Source organism: Euprymna scolopes, chromosome 45, assembly GCF_053919585.1.
Source record: "Euprymna scolopes isolate OS-2025 chromosome 45, ASM5391958v1, whole genome shotgun sequence".
NCBI classification, from domain to species: domain Eukaryota; kingdom Metazoa; phylum Mollusca; class Cephalopoda; order Sepiida; family Sepiolidae; genus Euprymna; species Euprymna scolopes.
The window spans coordinates 23,237-45,000 of NC_136526.1; the positions used below are offsets into that span (position 1 = coordinate 23,237).

Here is a 21,764-nt window from a genome sequence, read left to right on the forward strand (position 1 = left end):
TCGCAGCGGCTCTGGCAATGCTTTCAATGTAATTGTTCCAATTCATGTTTCCTGTGAACGTTAGGCCAAGCAGTTTGAAAGATGTACTCTCAGATAAAGATCACTGGCCATTGCTATTGATGGCAGAGAAGGTTTCTTGTAGTTATTGAAGGAAACCCGTTTAGTCTTGGCAGCATTGAATGTGACCATCCATTTTTTGTCCCCATTCCACTACAGATTGGAGGTCATCCTCTAGTGTTTGTGCCATTTCTTTAGATATGTGTTCATTTGTTTTCCTGTCATGCCTGTTATAGAGTGTGGTGTCATCAGCATATATACTCATCTCAGAGGCAATTTTGTCGGGGAGGTCATTAATGAATATTAGGAACAATAGAGGTCCAAGGATAGACCCCTGATGCACTCCCGCATTTATATCATATTGTTTAGATGTACGACCATCGGAGACAACCTGGATTTTTCTCTTATCTAAGAAGGACTTAATTATGTTAAATATTCTTCCAGTGATACCGTATGATCTAATTTTCCTGAGGAGACCCTCATGCCATACCCTGTCAAAAGCCTTAGATATACCTAGAGCTACCACTCTGCCCTCCCCCGCTTTGTCCAGTGAATGGTATATACGTTCAGAGATTACAGTAAGGATATCTGCTGTGGAACGGGCTTGTCTAAATCCATATTGTTTGTCCGTCAGACGTTTAGCATCTGTAAGGTGATGGACTAAAGCATGGTTAATTATGGTCTCAAATATTTTTGCGAAAAGTGGGAGGAGGCTAATAGGGCTATAATTTCATGGGTCAGTTCTTTCGCCAGAATTCTTGAATATTAGTACCACAGAAGCAGTTTTCCAACAGCCCGGAAAGCAAGATTCATGAGGGCATTTGTTGTAGAGTTTGGAGATAACTGGAGCTACTTCGGCTGAGCACTTTTTTAATAGCACAGCTGGGATGAGATCGGGTCTACATGCTTTTGAAGTGTCAAGGTTTTTTATGATAGTATGCACCTGAGCAGGAGTGATTTTTAGATCGTCTAGCGTGGCATCTGTCCGCAAAGGAAAGTCAGGCTGGGGGTGGTTGGAAGGGTCCAGTGTGGAGTTTGATGCAAACCAACTGGCAAGCATATTAGCTTTCTTGGTTTCTGAGCAAACAACCTCGTGATTGTTGGTTAGTGGGGGAATTGTTAATTGCCCATTATTTACTACACTGTTGTAGATTTTCCAGAAGTCATGAGTTCCTAATTTTTGTGCTTCGATGCGTTTTTTAGTGGTTTCAGTAAATTCTCTCTAGCTGTCGCTATTTCTTTCTTAACGTTACTTCTAGCTTCTATATACTTCTGTCTGTTTGAACTGGATTTATGTCGGTTAACTCTGCAGTATGCATGCTGCCTTTGAGCAATGGCAGTTGCGCAAGTAGAAGTAAACCATTGGGGAGAGTGGGGCTTGCTATAAAATTTCCGCATGGGAACATGTGCTTCAATTGCCGTTTTGAACCATTTAGTGTTCTCATTTGCGCACTGTTCAGCAGGAAGAGAAAAAATATTTCCCCATGGGCCATCTCTGATAAGATCTCTAATGGCTTCCCAGTTAGCTTTTTTATAATATCTCGTTGTTTTGAGCACTGGCTCTTCAGTTTTGGGTCTAGAGTTTAGGGCGATTTCGACCATTATCACTGCATGATCAGCATTCCCGAGTGGGCTGTTAGCATTTGTTATACAATTATTGGGAACTGTGCTCAGAAACAGATCTAGAAGTGATGCGTGTTGTTCTTGCTGGTCAGGGAAACAGGTTGGAAACGTAACCATTTGTGATAGGGAGTGAGATATAGCAAAGCTATGTGTTGTGTTGTCCGTTGCATTTGTGTAAGTAGAGAATCCAAGCCAGTTTTTGTGGTGGACATTAAAGTCACCAAATTCATGTATTTGTGCGCTAGTCTCGAGGGAGAGTGCTGCGTCTATGCTGTCAGAGACTTTGTTTATTATGGTGTAGTCCTGGGTCGAGGGAGAGCTGTAGAGAAAATAAAAGTAGCTAATGTTATGTTGTATGTTTAGTCTAAAGCACATAAAGGCTTGATCGTCTACTTCTAGGTTTGTTTCTCTAGTCAAGGGGAGGGTGTTACGAATGTAGACTCCAAGTCTGTGCATATGTCTGTCAGAGTCCTTACGGCAGAGTGGGAGATAGCCAGGCATGTTAAAGTAGTTAAAGCGGATGGCGGAGTGTAGGTTAGTCTCACAGTGCTAAGATATCCGGGGTATTTGTTACGAGAAATGCTTCAACATCTGCTAAATTAGTTCTAAGCCCACGGATGTTCGTGAATGCAAGCCTCAAGGGAGGAGACAAGTTGAATTTGTTTGTCCCTAAGCCTGGTTTAAGCTTATTTTTTGTTTGTACTGTCATCATGTTTTTAAAGAGTTTCAGTTAGGTAAGGGGGAGCTGAACAAGAGGTTATGCAGAGTATCAGACATGCAACACAAGTAGACCATCAGCTGATCTTTCTTCAACTAGGACTGTGACCTCAGCAAAGCCCATTGGGGATTAGTGCAGGGTACCTTTCCATGCACGACATGGCACTACAAACATCCCGATGTTATACAACTGTTGATGGAGCAGCCGCTCTAAGTGCTACCAAAGAGTTAGCGCTCCTGTACTATCAATCAGAAACAGCAGCCAGGAACTGCCAATCTGATACCCTCAACCCATCAGAAGTAGGTCAACCCAATCTAATTGCACAGGCATATGTGGTACTCAAGCATTCCCAAGTGCCCAGTTTTGAGGGGTGGGATGTGTCGGGAGTGGGGAAAACAATGTTCATTGCCCTAGACAAGAAACAAGATCTACCACTGAGTGTTTTGTCGAATCACTGTGATAGCATCTCTGCGCCTGACTAATAGGCTAAGAAGGACTATAGAAGCCGGGCAATAGACAGAGCCTATCTACTCCTTAGGCAGTTTAGGTTTGCAGACCGGTAATTTGTTTGAGTCACCAGCTCTAGGAAGGTTGTCGTCCAAGACTGGAGAGGCCTCCCTCCCCTTAGGTTTAGTTTCAGAGTTTTCCTTCTCCTAGACGGATGATCTGGGAAGATCTACTGGGTCCATCAGCCCTGAGAGGGTTTGCTTTGCACCTGGGTCCTAATCCAGGTATTTCTGTGACCCCGTGTGGTTAGTTAATGTTACAGGGTTAGTTTGTAGAGGTTGTATATCTAATGAATAGTTAAACTCCTCAAAGTGATTTAGGGACATTGCTATTTCATTGTTACTAAGGAGAAAAAAACAAAAAACTCATGCAGTGGAAGCAACTATGTGAGCAGACTTGTGAGAAAGACGTTAGTGTGGATTAAGACTTTTACCTTTAGATTTTTTTTAACGTTACAGTGTGAGTAGGTATTACGAATTGAGCTAAGAATTTTGCCCAGTCACTGTATATTTAGATGACAGGAGGATTAAGATGTAGGTGCAGTACAGTACGGGTATAACTGGAGGTAAATTTTAAGTCATGGCGTATTCCATATGTATAATTAAGTAAATAGATATTTGGGCAAGTTTTCAGTAGATGCGAAGAGATAGAAGTTGTGTTAGTGTATTTCTACTATTGAAGGAAGATAATTTCACTTTTCATTTAAGAGTCATCGAGCGTTTTGCAGAACAGGGAGTATCGGAGTTGGTTTTGTATTAATCGTTGCAAAACTATCTAGGAAGAGGCATTGTTATGTAATGAAGATCGCTTTGCCTCTGAGTGCATACTTTGGCTGGTAAGTACCAAACTGGATAAGAATGAACTCTAATGCATGTCTTAGAGGTAGAAATGTATAGATGTTTAGTGATGACTGTTAGGCGGTTAGCATGTGAAGGTAAGGAGCTGGAGGCTAAGGATTCCACTACTAAGGCGTGTGTAATGTAGAGTTTTAGTGGCAGCTAGAGGCGGGGAGCAGATTGTTAACTTTCAAGGTACGGCATTATTAACTTACAGATTACAGTAGAGTTTCATTAGGATTTAGAGTTTCAAGTAATGTTTTAGCTTGGGAAACAGAAAAAAAAATCTTTTTTCTTCTTTTTCCCTATTTAGCATGCAGGTTAGACAAAGGCAGTCGTCTTGGAGGTAAAGAGAAACAATTATTACACTGTGATTCGGCATTCGTATTTATAGGCTATCATTAAGGTCAGGGACAAAACATTGTATATATACAGAAAATAGTCCTAGTGACGCAGTTAAGATCACTGTAGATTTCAGTTACAAATATAGCAACAGTTAATTATAAGCTATATCCAGTGGTTTGGTAGAGATATCAACGGGGCCTCTTTATTAATACAAACGAGCATATGGTAATTGTAGATATTAAGTATATTACTTAAATAAAGTTCTACTGACTTTGACGGCAGGTAAAATAAATCCATGTTTGTGCTAATTTCGGGAAATTTATCCTTCCTAAGCTATTTTTATCTCTAGCCTTCCTTAGTTCAGAGCGTGGAATTAATTATTTATTAAAGCTGGGAGAGAACGTGGTTGGTGTTTTGCTGTGGGAGAATTTAAAAGTAAGCAAGGAAAAAAAACAAACTAAGCACAACTAATTAATGTATTAACTTATTATTAATTTCTTTAGAATCAACTTTCCTTTCTCTTTTAAATAAATCAAACAACTAAAGATGGCATAAAATCAAGAGAAATAACTGTATAAACATAATCTAAATCTTCAAAGAATAGGTTCTATTTTCTCTATTAAACGAACCAAAAATGACATAAAATCAAGGGAAATAACTGTATTAACTTAATCTAAATATCTTTATGATCAGCTCTCTTTTTACTATTAAGCTAACCGAAAATATCATAAAATCAAGGAAAATAAGTATATTAACTCTATCTTAATTTCACAATTAAAAGTCACATCTTTTTTCTCTATCCTGCAAACCAAAAATGGCATAAAATCAAGGAAAATAACTGTATGAATTTCATCTAAATGTCTTTAGAATCAGCTCTATTTTCTCAATTAATCGAAATAAAAAATGGCATAAAATCGAGGGAAATAACTGTATCAACCTAATCTAAATATCTTTAGAATCAGCTCTATTTTCTCTATTAAACTAATTAAATGGCATAAAATCCAGAGAAACAACTGTGTTAACTTCTAAATGTCTCTAGAATCAGCTCCATTTTCTCTATTAAACAAACCAAAAATGGCATAAAATCAAGGGAAATCACTGTATAAACTTAATCTAAATGTCTTTAGAATCACATTTATTGTCTCTGTTAAACAGATTTAAAATAGTATAAAAACAAGGGAAAATAACTGTATGAACTTAATAAAAATATCTTTAGAAAAAGCTCTATTTTCTGTATTAAACGAATAAAAAATGGCATAAAATCAATAGTAAAAAAAAACAGTATAAACTTAATCTAAATCTTCAACGAATAAGCTGTATTTTCTCTAAAATATGGCATAAAATTAAGGTAAATAATTCTGTGACGTTAATCTAAATGTCTTTAGAATTACATCTATTTTCTCAATAAAACCAACTAAAAATGGCATAATATCAAGGGAAATAACTGTATGAACTTAATCTTAATGACTTTAGAATCAGCTCTATTTTAACAATTAAATGCACTAAAAATAACATAAAACAATGGGAAATAATATAACCCTAACACCCTCTCTTGTCCGAGGGCTGGGCTGCATCCGTCGCTATCTTGGTTCACGGGAGCATACTTGTGATGTACTCTTGGCCGTGTTCGTCGCTCCCAGCTCACAGGACCATAGATGCAACCCAGCAAGGCTACATTCTTACTTGTCTAGTGGTGGACCCCTCATGGGTGACCAGACTCTCACTGATCACTGGAAAATATCTTTCTGCTGCTCAGGGCACGCGAAATGTGCATGACCCTAAGTCTGTGTGGCAACATTGTCGATTTCGGGCTGTCACTCTGGCTTCTTGCTGAATCCAGTCTATCTCTTTCATCATCTGGCGTCACGGCATACCTGAAATAAACTGCATCTTCATTCAGGCCGGCAATCGAGAAAGAAAGAAAAACTCTGGTTCATTTTCGTAAAAACCAACAAAATAATTATTCATAAATCATTCTACACTTGTTTAAAGTCGAGTTCTTTGATCCGAGCTTCATGATGCAGGCTGTATAACTTAAGTTCCTCTAATTAATTTCCCAGCAAAGAACAAGAGCTTTTCAACTTAGATCTTATGAGGGGTTCGCCCCTCCCTCCGGCAGGGTGAGAGCGATGTTGACGCCTCAATGCCAGCCAGTAAAGAACTCTAACTCTAAAAAGCCAATCGTTTTTATAAAACTGCCCTCTTCTCCCCTCTGTCATATTGAAGATTACTTTTCTTTTTTTCTGAATCTCTTTTTTTCTCTATCCCATTATCTTATTCTTTTTCTTCTCTCGTGAACTCCTTTCTCTATCCCCTTATTTTATTCTTTTCATTTTCTTGTGACCCTCTTCTTCCTCTTTCATGACCATATCTCTCCCTAGGTCCAATTTATTTATTTATCTGTCCAACTAACTTAACACTGGCTTGGTGGTCTGATAGTTAAATACAACAGGTGGACCCAAATGACATCTCCCAGACACCAAACCAGACCTTTTGAACCCAAGTCATTGTACCTGTCTCACTCAATTAGTAGTTAAAATTCATTTTTTACCAAATCCAACTCGAAAACAATCTCTTGTTCCACGAATTCTATTATCAGATTTTATATTTTCTTTTCATTGAAAAAGATACTATTTCTTCTCTGGTGGACAGAAATCTCATAAACATCTGTTTTTCCTAGACCAAGTGTCAGCATGCCCCCCTAACCATACCTCATTCTCTCCCATCTTCATCTAGCTGTATAGGATACCTGGCACTGCCTGGGATCCCGTTACATCCGCCCCTTCCTTTCACTTGTCAATTAGTCATAATTGGCATATATGCGACCTGCACCAGAAGCCTGACCCGGAACTCGTAATTCTACAATCAAAGTCAATAAAAAGCAACTGACAAAAATTGTCCATTCAGCATGCAAAAAATGTTCTAGTCTACGGTTCTGGTTGCTCTGCTGTATATACTTAAATATGTGTGCATAAGTACTTGTATGTAGTTCATAGTTCTTATCATCAGAGAAAATGGCACTCATTCAATAACTAAACATGCACTCATGCGATTATAAGCTTCCACAGCTCATGAGTCATGGATTTTTATATTCGCCTACACATGCATTTTTTTCAATTGATAAACTCCCTTTTTTCACTTTACTAGTCCTATTGAGGTGACTAAATCATGTACATGCAAAACAGTTTCTTGTTTCCCCTTTATTTTCAGTTTTTCTTTACAACTGGCCATGTGCATGCAAAACATGTGTTCCTTTTTTTATTTTCGGTACTTCTCTATAACTTAACCTATGTGCATGCAACCGAGAAAAGATAAACATGTTCAGTTCACTATCAAATGAGGGCCATACATGCTTTAAACTACTTGCTCATTTTCTCTTTCTCACAAATCATAAAACAATCAGAAAAATATTTGCGCTTTTGATATTTGTTTTTTCATTCTTTTTCTTTTTTAATAATGGCTTAGGGACTGACTTTGGGGTCCCTGCTTGTAACCTTGGGTTTTTCGATGGTTGCAGCTCATGCACGCTATCCAGGTTTTGGTAGAGGGCACTCATTGATATTGTTTTCGAATCTACATGAGAAATTTTGATTTTGTAACAAAAAAATAGAGCCGCATAATTCACAAGAATATCAATTCTCTCCAGTTTTCTTGTGGTCTCTTAGTCTTCCTCTTTTTGTTTTATTTTACTTCATTCGAAGTTCTCAGAAATCAAGGGGCCAACTACCTGGGGCTAACACGTGAACATGAGATACATAGATATTTAAATGTTCCATTAAAGTCCTTTATCTCTAAAAAAATTGAGCATATAATTTTCTCTCCTCAATTAACCATTTTCATATGTTGTAGTATATCTTTCGTTTTGGTCTCTTGGCCTTACTGGATTCCAGGACAAGAATTTATCTAGTCTGGTTGAGTATGCAGTTTCGTGCTATTACTTGAGGTAACATCACTTGGAGAAGGTGAACCATTCCTTGTAAAAGCTAATGTGGGCTAGCCATATAAAGGAGATCTTATTTGGGCTGTGAATACTATGTGATTTTGAATATTTGGTCATGGTTTACTTCTAGGAAAAATTATTCTCATGCTAAGTTGTTCTGACAAACTCCTGTACAGAGAAACGTTAGACACTCGAGGAAAGTGTCTAGTAGGCATTCAAGTTTTCAGATGCGAGACGTGGGATTTTAGTTTGAAAGAATACCCACATATTTGACAAGAAAATGTTTCTCTTCTTCATGTGTATGCATATGTACAGTAAATTTATAGATAGAAAATTGAATTACATTATCTATATTTCCATTCAGTAACAAGAGATAATTCAGCTTTAGCTCCGAAGGAACTGGGAGATTTATTAAACAAATCGCTCGTCTGACATTTTAATGTATTTGTTTTTATTCAAGATTTTTTTCAGACTTTCATCTAATCTGATATTGCAAAATCCACACTAAAAAACGTCAGTTCTTCTGTGTAATTAAAATCAAAAGTTACTTTTTGTTAGTTCTGTATATCAAAAGTCGACTGAAATAATGAAAATATTAAAATAAGTATATTTTACAAAAGCGCCACCGTGTTGAGTGCTTATGTATTTCACTACATTTTCGAATCTGCATGAGAAGTTTTGATTTTTGTAAAAAAAATAGAGCAACATAATTCTCAAAAATATAAACTCTTTCCGGTTTTCTTGTGGTTTCTTTGTCTTCCAACAGTATCCCTTTTCATGTGGCATGAGATATGAGATTTTAGTTTGAAAGAAGGTCCATATATTTGACAAAAATATAGCAAACACATGTGTACACTCAATTTATAGATAGAAAATTGAATTACTACCATATAATACATTTGTATTTTCATACAGCTTTACTTTTGAAGTTACCTAACATAAAAATAAAACAATTCATTGAAAGAAATATCTTTAAAATTAAAATTTACTTTTTTATTTGTCAGCTCTACCAAACTGAAATAAGAACTAAAATATTAAAATGAGTATATCTTATGAAATGGCACCGTGTTGAATGCTTATGTAATGGATCTTTCTTGGACTTATGTATTCCTCCACATGTTTTCGAATCTGCAAGAGAAATTTCGATTTTTGTAAAAAAATAAAAAAATAGAACAATATAATTTACAAGAATATCAACTCTCTCCAGTTTTCTTGTGGTCTCTTGCCCTTCCTCCAGTATGCCTTTTCATGTGACGTGAGATGTGGGATTTTAATTTGAAAGAAGACCCACATATTTGACAAGAAAAAGGTTTCTCTTCTGAATGTGTTAGCATATGTACACGCATAGAAGATTTATGCGCAAACAACGAGCTGCATATTGGACAAGAATATGGTTTCTCACCTTCATGTGTACGCATGTGTACACGTAGTGTTGATTTCTGCGTAAAAAAAGCATCGCAGATTTGACAAGAATATGGTTTCTCTCCAGTGTGAGTTCGCATGTGGGAAAGCATCGTAGTTTTCTGTGAGAAAGAAGCGTCACAGATTTCACAAGAATAAGGTCGCTCACCAGTGTGTACTCGCATATGCCTCAACATATTGGATTTGTCTTTAAAAGAAAAGTCACAGTATTCACAAGAATATGGTTTCTCTCCAGTGTGTGTTCTCACATGCTGCAACAAATATGATTTCTGTGAAAAAGAAGAGCTACATACTTCACAATTATATGGTTTCTCTCCAGTGTGTGTTCGCACATGTTTCAACATACTGTACTTAGTTGTAAAACAAGTGCCACACTCTTCACAAGAATATGGTTTCTCTCCAGTATGTGTTCGCACATGATGCACCAATTGGATTTTACCTGTGAAAGAAAAGTCACATATTTCACAAGAAAACGGTTTCTCTTTTTGCTTTGTTATTTTATGTTGTTTCTTATTATTTGAAACGAAAGGATCAGAATGTTCACACGAATCTTGTGCATCAGATTCTAATTTTGATTGTAGAGTGGAAATATTAGACATTTTTAGCAAAATGTGTTCATATATAATTCACTATAATCCCAGAGTTTGGTAAATGGAGACTATTTTAATTTAAGTAGTGTCTAATGATAGTTTTCACCATTAAGATGATGACTTTTTAAAATTCTTTATGAGTATTGAGGGTCCTTGAACTTTTAAATATCATAGCTTTATACACATGCAGCCGTTATCCCTGCTCTTGTTGGATTAAATAAGACTTGGAAAACATTAAATGCATATATAATTGTCAGGAAAATGTTTTTCCACTAGATTTTCATTAAATTTGACTTGACAAAAATTCACAAGAATATATTTTCTCTCCTTTCACACCTTTTAACTTCATTAAAGAGATTTTCAAATTCTTAAAACATTTCCATTTGTTAAATCCTCGTCAGAATAAATTTCCAATCAAATCTAATGATGATTTGTTTTGATTGATGAAGATTCTGAAAATAGAAAAATAATATTTATCATACATTTAAAGGAATAATATTAGGTTTTATACATGTTATTTGTAAACAAAGATGTCTTGCAGGTGATGACCACTAGTATTTAAAAGGGTAAAGTGTTTCAACTTTAAGGACAAAATTGAACTTATTTTCATTATTAAAAAAATTAAAAACTTTTCTTTGGAAAAACTAGTATGTTTACATGTTTATGTTATCAACTTTAAAGATTATACTATATTTAATATGTCAGAAGCCACCAACTTGAAGTTTGATTATTACATTCATATGTTCAACTAGCAGGAGGCTCTCGGCTTTGCCTGGACATAAAATATGCTTAAATATGATATTTTAATTTGTCCAGATTTTGTATATATTATTATAGAGTTGTGATTTCAAAAGTACGAAAAATATTTGGGCGCCATCAGCTAGAATCGAAACTGAAAGCAAAATTATAGCACTCAAAGCTGTAACAATGTGACACACATATGAACTGATTAAAAATTAAAACTAAACTAAAATGAATGTACAAAATGTATAACGACTTTTTCAATGTTGACCGATTTTTGACCCCTTAAAAACTATTCTAGCTGGCTAAAGATCCATAAAAGAAGGGTCCGTAAAACATCCAGTCATTTGAGGCCCCTAGCGCTGCTCCGTGACTTTTAGTTTCAGAAGAGATAGAGTCTGAAAATATGGAGACAGATATATAGCCTTTTATAAATTAGATTATATATTGAGTTATATTTTACTTACTGGATTAAATAATATTGGATTCTGACTATTTCTGATGCTCAAATGTTTTTCTTATTTTATTCACTTAATTAAATAATAACATAAGAAAATGATAAGGACATCTTGCAATTTATGGAATATTATTCAAACCCAAATACTAAAAGCCAGGCATGAAAATATTTTATTTTATTTTATTTTTAACAAACTAGTGTTTAAAAGGATAAAGTGTTTCAACTTTAAGGATAAAATTTTCTTATTATTTTATTCACTGAACTAAATAAGATAAAATGCTAAGAAAATGTTATTGCAATTTATGGAATATTATTCAAAGCCAAATACTATAAGCCAGGCATGAAAATATTTTCTTTTATTTTTAACAAAATAAAATTTCTAGTAAAAGAAATTTAATAACTGAAACATTGAATGTGAGAAAACAAATGGAAGAAAAGAAAATTTCATGTAAGGGACATTGCAGCCCATATCATCTACCACTGACACCACCACCCTCAGAGGTTTTCTTATGAACACCTCATAAAATTTAGGCAAAAACAAAGAGAAATCTGCATTTTCAGTTATATCTAAATAAAGGAACCCATTTTTTCAGAGGATTGGTTTTGGTCCAGAAATAAGAAACCTGGGTGCTGTTTGGACTATGGATGTTTGGATTATGGACGTTTTAGAAAATTTGCAATTTGGGGGACAAAAATAATCCTCTTTGGCCTAAATTTCACCCAAGTTTGTAGCCACCTTCAACTTTAATCATTGTCTTGATACGGGTCCAGAATTGGGAGCATGCTTTTTCCACAAGCACCGGTGGGAACCTATGCCAGCAATCAGGCTGGCTTTGGTGTTGTGGACAGTCCTGTTAGTGATGTCCTCAACGTATGACCAAATGAAGTAGTCCAGCAGGTTCAGGTCGGGAGAAGAGGTGGGGCCAGTGAGAGAAGGATACAAAGTTGTAGCACTCCTTCTGGAGCCCAGCATCAAGTCCTTCTGTCACACCTATGGTCTGCCAGTGGCCATCTGATTGCACCAGGGGATCCCCACACTGTTCAGCACATCCAGGTAGAATTTAGTGTTGACTTTCAAGCGACTGCAAAGATATGTGGTTGCATGATATGTTCCTCACTTGAAACCCCACCAAAGACCATAACAGTGGCTGAAAACTTCGTTGAGATGTGCTCTCAAGCATTGAACCGTCCAGATTTACATTTTGAGGATGCTGGCGATTGTCCTTTTGCCATAACTTGGATCAGTAGAGAACATGAGTTGTACAGCAGCACATCTCCAATTTTGCTTATTGAACATTGTGTAACTTTCAGATATGATATAAGGCTCCTATTGCTCTTGGGATTTGTACACAACTGGCCAACTAGTAGATGTTTGGCAACAAAACAAGAAAACTGGTTTTCATTAAATGGAAATGGAATCATGTCATCTTTTCTAAGGCAACAATTTTATCATTCACCCTGCATGTTAAACTAATTAAAATTATGAACCCGTGATTTTTTTAAAATTATACAGGTAAATTTTTAAAAATGTATATAATATTACAATTTGTTACTGAATTGAATGTACCATAAACGAATATTTAATGTGTACACTTATATTATTTGCCTACGTGATTTTCAGCATACAATAGTCACCAATTAAAATCTTCTTTTCCCTTAAAGAAAATTTTAGTCGACTGCACTTAGCTGACGAGATAACCTGGTTAGCAGAGAGGAAAGGAACCAAATGGTACTCCCTTAATAATGTCTGCTGCTAACTCACTACTAACTGGCATTGCAATCTCAGCTCCCCTATCCCGGCTAACCAGAGGCTGACCTTTCCTCTCTAGGCATTTCATTGATCTCCCCAATCAAGTGTCATTGATTCTCTTTGTTTTCCGTTCTGCAGATTTCTCTTGTCATTTGTCAAATCTAAAAGCTTGATCTAAAAATACCTACAGATTCATAGTTTGTCATTTCCTATCTCTTTGTTTATTGTAAGTTATTTCCTATTTGTCTATTGCCTCTCCTCTCAGCACTTAGTGACCCAGGTCATCTTCATAGTATCACACAGCCTAACTCAGTAATGGAAGTCAGAATCCACTAAATTATATGTAACAACACTTGTAAATTGATCAATGGCGAAAATGTATGTTTCTAGAGTGCCAGACTGATACTGGACAATTCCACCAAGGAGCAGTAACACACATTGAAACAATGCCATGAAGAGTAGAAGGATGCTGCCACAAAGATGAAAGCCTAGGGTGCAATCCGAATTTAGCCACTTCTGAGTGTAGATCTTCATGTTGATAGCAAATTTTTGAATGTGAACTTAACTAAAAAGACTAGAGTGGCATAGGGTTTCATGGTCAAACATGGGTCAGTTGGTCAAAAGAGGGCAAAAGTCTTTCCGAAAGGCATCCAAACATTAGTAGTAATGTATGTCTTTTCTTCAATAGCACCGACAATAATAAACAGCTTTCTATCAAAAAATGGAATCAGCTTAATATTCTCAAACTCGGATGATGGTACCAAATGTTAACACCCATAATTTCTCAGGTGAATCTCTAGTGTGCAGGCAAGTCTAGTAATCTTGCTAAGAGACCCAGGAAGAGAACATACTTCTTCATAAAGAACCATATCAATCCATTCAGCTGGTCTGGGTATATGAAAAATGTATCTGTAGAGCATCGTTGTTCAAGTAGTGTCCAGTGCATTTTCAGAAAATCCATGTTTAATTTTCGCAGATTTCAAGTTGATTTGTACTTATCACCATCAGATCTCCAAAATGTACATCATCCTGTCAATGAAATCAATGTAGGTAAGAGAAGTTTTCAAAATGAGAAACTGGCATGGAGTTGTAGGATTCGCTGTTTGTACATTGTATTGAAGGCATAGGGGCACTTAGCAGCAGTTGATTGTAGCAGTGGTTGGAGAAGCAATCTGTGGTTGGAAATGTGCCATTCTAATGACAAGTAAAATATATTGGGGATATCAATGTTGATGGATTTTTGAATACTGAAGAGTCGTCTCTCTTTGACCATCGTTTATCTGTGATATAAGCAGCTTGGAGTCGTTTCCCTTTGTCTGTGAACTTATGACGTGTACTTTAAAGAAGGCACTCTAAGTTATCTCTCTTTGATTTTTGTATAAAAAGCACATAAGTACCCTCTCTCTTTAGTAGATAGCTTCTTCATGTAAATATGTAAATAAACGGATGTGAATTTCTCTGTCTCTTGTGTGTTGAGAAAAGGTTACATTGTTAATCCATTTGTTTCTTTGTCAAGATATACCTTACACAATATGAAGTTATTTAAGGAAGAAAATGTACATTCTCTTTATTTACTTCACAATTAACTAAGGTTATTAATTAACTTAACAAAATTATTAATTAAACCAATAAAATAATGTAACATTTTCTTAGCACGCATTAGAATTAGAAATTTATGTCTGTTTATTTACATGTTTACACAAAAAAGCTATTCAAAGAAGTCAAGGTACGTTCTCTTTATTTACTCCACAATTAACTACAGTTATTAATTAACCTAAGAAAGGTTATTAATTAAATCAGCAAAATATCATTTGTGGGGTACACTGGCTTCGCAACACTCTTATAGTGAAGGCAGGCGGGGATGTTAACTAGTTGTGCTCAGTCACTAGTTTTTGTTGGATGGGCAAACTAGTGTGTTTGGGATCATTTGGTTATTGTTTTTGTGGTGCAAAACGTGAGGGTAAAGTCATTGGCAGAGCACATATATTCAGAGTACGAGTGTTCATTAATTTATGTAAACTATAGGGCCAACGACAAAACCTTTTGTTTTGCACAACTCTTGAAATGATAGAAATAAAAATAAAGTAAATGAACGGTTAAAAAATGAATTGCCATTTTTGTAAAAAGTGATTGAAAAAAAAATTGGTTGTACTTTCCTTATTTAAATTAAGTTTCCAAAAATTGATGATGATCCAAGAATGGAGAATCATTTTATGTTAAATTTAGAAAAGTGATTCCCAATTTTAAATTTAAATATTACTAAAAATAAAAACGGATATCTTTAATGAAACAGTCAAAAAGTTTACACACAAAAAACATTGTCAAACTGGCGGTGTTAATGAAGGAGGTGATTAATTTACATTAAATTTATATAGAAAACTGATCTCCCTCTATAATCTTAACTTTAAAAAAATCCTAAAAGAAAAACGGCAAAGATCTGTAACTGTATAGAGAAAAAAGTAAAAATGGATTCATAAAAATGACAAAATACAAAAGTAGAAAAGTACATAAACGACAAAATACAAAAGTAAAAAATAAGTACATAATAAAAAATACAAATGTCCATAGTATAAAATACATAAACGACAAAATACCAAAGAAAATGTACATAAGTAAATAACATTACATATAGATTTGTTTTACAATCCACAGTGATTCAAAAAAATTGGTAAAAAATAAAATATGCAACAAATAAATGTTAAATTATTTAATTAATTGGAATTCTTTTGAGACGAGTAATTTGTATTATTTATCCATTTATTTGTTGTGGACTATTACCCTCATCTTGTAGTTGCTGTTTCACTTGTTTTGCGGCCCATGGAGCAGTGGATAGAGACACTGAATCTCTACAGTTCCAGGTGAGCATTGTCTGAAGATAGTGGTTTCAATCCTACCCAAAGCCAGCCAGAGGCTTAGTTGGTTAAAACATGCTAAGATGACAACAACTATGGAAGGCAGTAATTGTTCAGGATGCAGTTAGGAGATTCAGCGTTCCTATCCCATCATGGTTAACCACCTGATGAAGGCCAGAGGAATAGTTGGCAGAAATGTCATGAAACAACTAGAAGATGAGGATAATAGTCCACGATAAATAAATGGATAAATAAATAAATGTTACCAAAGCAAATAAAAGTTAGTTTGCAACCTACCTGCATCATTTTTGCAACCACTACCCATCCCCTCACGTCCCTCCTCCTCGAAATATTAAATTAAAAATGAGAGCAAACAGAGGAGAAGATTTGAGCCCCCCTCCCCCCAAAAATAACGAGAAATAAAAATGACTCCTCTCTGTAGAAAAAGAAAAAAAATTTCTTGCATGGCCGGGACTCTCCAATGGCGAATTCCCCTCCTTCCAAGAAAAAAATTTCTGAAAATTGAACACAAGGCTGGCCAGACTAGGCAAAAAGGACAAGATGGCAGCCATCTGGGTTGGAAATTTAAAAGTTTATAATTTAAAGAGTTAATATTTGAGATGGAATAAAAAGCATTCAAAATTATGTAAAAACAAAAAAAATTATGCGAGTAGGTTGTAAAATAACTTCTATTGGCTATAGTAACATTTATTTGTTGTATATTTGATTTTTTATCACTTTTCCAATCGCTGTAGATTGAAAAACAAACTCCAAATTTTGTTTATAGCAAATTAAATTGTAAAGGCAAACCTTTGAATAATACGTGGCAATGTCACCGTGATATTTATTAGATATGTTTCTATCAGTATTTTGCTAATTTTTCTATTTCTAAGTGATTATCAAGACTTCAAAGATGTGATCATATCGTGTCAGATATTTTTCCTTGTTCTTGTGTGTTACTTGATTGGCTTTCAAAATGAATACACGGTTTAAAACAATTTAAAACACAAATAAACTTATCCATTTAGGTTAGATAATTAATTTTAGTAACTTATCTTGCCTTTGGTAATATTTATTTGCTATATATTTTTTACCACTTTTTCGGTTTGTTATCTATTGTAAAACGTACCTAAATAAAAAATAAACAGTGTTACTTCAGATCGGCACATATAGTATGGGAACCGAGTTCCCCACGCAAGTGAACACATGGACACAAACTGATGACTTTAAGGTAACCACAATTACCACCCTTTAACTCTAATAATATCATTTCTTGCTACAAGGGGGCGATACAATCTACTTCCACATCCAGTTTGTGTCATCTTTCTCTTTCTCCCAGAGCTTCACAACATGCAGACGTGACGACAACAATGGCCAAATCACCATTTAAACTCTCATGAAAGACTCTAGGCAAACACGCAAATAATGTTTACTTATCATCTTTGCTATGAACTTTAACAATTTAATACTTGTATCTATTTAATTTAATACTTGTATCTATGCTGTAAATAAATTTACTTTGATTGTAATTATATCAGAATATTTCATGTACTCATTCCTTGCCTAAGGGGAGCATACACCTATAATCTGTTTATTCAATAGAGAATGATTTCCCCAGCTACAAGAAAAGGTGACTTCATCCTCTATAATAGCAATAAACAAAAATGAAGAAAAACTTTTATTGCCTACCTAATGAAGATGGTATATTCCAAAAATCACAAAAATTGATCGAATATGTTTTGCTTTTTTCTTTTTTTTTTTTTTTTCCAAAAACAAATTTGGTGTTTTTTACTGATAAGTGAAGGTTGAAGCCATTTTAATATTCTTTAAATTTAGTTTTTAACTTTTACAAACTCACCTTTCAAGAAAAATGTTTCCATAAATTGAAAATTTTATTTTCTAAAAAAAAATTACTGAAAAAAGTATACACGTTATGTCTCTATTTACTTGACTCCCCACATCAGAGTTAGACACAAGGTCGGTTTTTAATGTGGGAAAAATCCAGCTCCTCAAAAAAGGGCACTTTGGATAGGAACAAAAATACACGTTATGTTAAGAAATTGTTTGGTTTTAAATCTTACAGCTGCTACAACACACCCGCCCTCGCCCCTAACACCCCCCCCAAAGTAAACACAGAATTTTTGTGAAATGTTAAATGGTATTCTACTTGATAAATATCAGCACGCCACTTATGGAAAAATGTTAATTAAACTGCAGAAGCACCTGTTAAACTACACAAGTTTTATAATTGAATACCCCCCTCACCCCCCACCCTCCTCAAAACATAAAAATATGTTTTTTGTAAACCGCTAGGAGTGTCAGGAGTCACCATTAAAAATGGAGTGATTAATTAGACTCGCTATCTTTTGAAGCTTATAACAATATGAATAATGTAATTTAAACCCTAATTTTTTTTCAATAAAAGGAGGAAAGACCAAACAAAAATCATAAAAGGTTTTATCGAAAAATGTACAATATTTTTTTAAATCAGTTTTCTTTAAAAAAGATTTCACGAAACTCAACAAATTTTAACTTAATCAAAATATAATAAATAAATATAAATTCAAAAAAATCACTTACCTATATAAAATACTAATCAATGGATGCTTCCATTTTTCATTTAGGAGAATTTATCCATATTTATATTTTATATTCCATGTATTTTTTAAATGAAAGGACTTTTTTTAAGCAACCATTTGAAAAGACCGCCATTACGTAAGCATTAACCGGTGTTAGCAAGCCGGTGTTTCTTGTCTTTGTTTCTGTTTTGAAATATGGATGGATAAAAGGGCTATAAAACGTCAAAACAACACATATGCGTGAGCCGTCAAGCCTTGTGCGTGAAAAATATGGTCACTGTACTTGAAAAATGATCACATTTTACTTATCAGTTTTTGCCTTTAAAAAAAACCACTAGATGAATTTTCGATTCTTTTTTTCTTCTTTCAAAGAAATACATGAGTTTTTGATTTAATATATTTTATTTCTTCTTTATGGAGTGAATTTTTTTGTTAAATGTCTAAAAAAAAAAAAAAACATTAAATGAAATAGAAAAAATTGTCGTAATTGTAAAAATTTTCTGGACAATATAAGAAGATTATAAGGTTTCACTTAAAAAAACAAGAAAAAATCAACATGGTTTTTAAAAAACGGTTTTAAACTTTGGACTTTACAGGTAAATTTTCAAATAACTGTTCTTTTTTTGTTCTAAATTAGCTTATTTTATTTATTGATCTTTTATCTTCAATTTGTGATATAAAAATTCGAGGTGAGAAAATTAATTATTTTCATTTTAATAGACATTTCAAAATGCGGCGGGGGGGGTGAATTAAAAAAAAAAACGATTGTCTAGAATATTATATTCAGTTTATTGGAAAGAGCATAAAATTTCACATTGAACCTGAAAATATCATAAAAATTGAACCAATAGAAAAATTTTAATAGATTTTTAAAGTTAAAAAATTGAAAAAAATTTAACTCGTAAAATTCAATTGATTTCATTACGTACAAAAAATGTTTGCATGAACGTGTGCAGGCACTTTGTAAACACTGTTTTTTTATTTTTAAAATAACATTTCTATTTTTTTTTAAACAACTTAAATAGAAATAAAATAAAGAAAATAAACAACCCACTTTAAAAAAGAGAAATTACGAGTTTTTTCTATTTTATTCTCAGTTTTGTGTTAGGGGTGTCAAAATTCCCCCAAAATTCTGACACACCTAGTAAACCGCTCGTGAAAACTTACTGACAGCATTATTTTTACTATTAAATGAGGTGAAATCAATTTTCTTTTTAATTTCATGAAAAGTATTTGTTCTAATTACTATCAAATGAGGTGAAAACTTTTTATTTTATGAAAAATATTTCTTGTCATTTAAAATGTCCGCTATGTATTATTCACGCAACTTGCGAAATGTCAAGTGACTACGCACATCCGCGCACGAACGTACATTTCAATAAGAAACCGACCACGCATTGCGTAAACGAAAGCGGTGAAATCGGACAAAGTAGTCCCAGGTTCCAGGGGTTCATATCATGCAAACGGTAAATTTGCGATCGGTTTGATTATAAGATTCATTGTCAGCGATCTAAAATGCCCATAGAATAGTAAATTAGAGTGGTCGGTGTTCTGTTGTAGCGTAAGGTGTTAAAAAAAAAAAAAATAAAAAGAAGAAGATACATGATATAGTTTTGATCATATGTAGTTAAAAATTTGTCTGATATCACTTCCGCCAAATGGCTTTATAATACAGGGGTGCGAAACTTTAACGCCTTTGATCTTCTTTTTCAAATAATAATACCTGATCAAATTACGTGATTTTTGGAATATTTCATTTTTGTTCCGTGACTAATACATTTTTTTGGTATTTCTTTACTTTTAATTGTCACCATAGCCATGAGCACAAAAAAAAACAACATATTATAATGTTTGAGATTGTTTTAAAACATATTTAACTTTGAACAATAACCAAAAAAAAAAAAAAAAACTGAAAAATTCTTACATTTCATTCCAAAAGAAAAAGAAAAAAAATAAATAATGACGTTTTTTTTTCTTTTAAAAAATATTTAAATACCTTAAATTTATTATGTAATAGTTATTAAAATAATAATAAAAATGTGGAAAATTCTTACCTTTCAGGAAGTACAATAGCAATTTTAACAAAAAACACAATTTCGTTTTTTTTTTTGTTTTTTTTTCTTTCTATTGTGTTCAAAACAATTCGATTGGTTTGTTGGGATTTCTTTAGTAATTTGATATAATTTCTATTTTAGTGTCCAGTTATTAAGAAAAAATGTATATATGAAGATTGAAAAGAATAAAAATTAATTAACAATGAAAAACAATTTAAACGTTTAAAGAAAAACGCCTGAACAATGAAAGTTCATTACGAAACGGTGTAAATCTTATTTTGTTCCTTCTGTTAAAACGTGTAAGGAAACGTTGGTTAAACATAGCCTCTAACCTTTGCATGACGAAAAGGGACCGCTTTGAGATTACACCATTGTGACGTCATCTAAATAAACATGAATGACTGATTCATTAATTTAATTTAATTTTTTCATTTAATGGTAACTAACACTATATTTTATTTCTAAATGATGTTAATAAACTGTGCTCTAAAATGTTACGAAAGGCAATATAATTTGGTATTTTGTAATTAAATACTTAAAAACTTAATACAAACCTGTTTGTGTGCAGTCTGTAAAGTTTTGCGTGGACACTAAGAATGAAAAATAACGAAAAAGAAAATGTCCACCTTTTTTCTTGATATGCTTTCGATATTGTCACCTAACATGCAGATGGGATGCTTCCGGTTGGATATAAAAACATTGATTTTTCAGAGACTGAATTGATTTTGGATTTGGACGTCAGAGTAGCAAGTATTGGCAGCAGTGTGTCGTGTTCTAGAGTTAAGTTTTTTGAAGTTAAGTTTTTATAGTAGAGCGTCGAGAGTCGCGAGATTTTGACAGCAGTGTGTCGAATTTAACATTTGATTGCTTTAACCACATAAACATTAAATTATAAATTTTAAAAAGAATGAGTTCTTCTGTACTAGACGTCTCCCTGAACTATTTTCGCTTTTTCTCACACACATGCCGTCATTCAGTTTTCGTAGCAAAGGGCCAAAAATATTAAATTCAACACACTGCTTCCAAAAACTTGCAACTCCAACTCTCGATGCTTTGCTGTATAAAATTCAAAATAGTCTTTCTTATTGATAAAAGAGAAGGATTTTTACAGGGGGATATTTTATGTTACACGGGCTAAGGGAGGTAATAAAATCTCAGCAAATCATTTCTTCTTAAAAAGAAAAAACAGATTTCTTGTCATCTGGAGTTATAGCTAAGTGGTAAAGCATTCAATTTCAAATCGAATGATCCCCTGTTAAAGCCTCACCATTATAAATTTCTTTTATTAATGAG

General features: G+C 33.9%; 1 long non-coding RNA gene across 1 annotated transcript; it reads right to left on the reverse strand.

Annotated features, from left to right (window-relative positions):
• Window positions 1-8,455: 8,455 nt before the first annotated feature.
• On the reverse strand, window positions 8,456-20,736 carry LOC145269098 (uncharacterized). The gene is made up of 2 exons (XR_013864954.1): window positions 20,472-20,736; window positions 8,456-10,490 (listed from the first exon to the last, which is right to left on the reverse strand). It is a non-coding gene; the product is annotated as an uncharacterized LOC145269098 (long non-coding RNA).
• Between the last annotated feature and the right edge of the window lie 1,028 nt (window positions 20,737-21,764).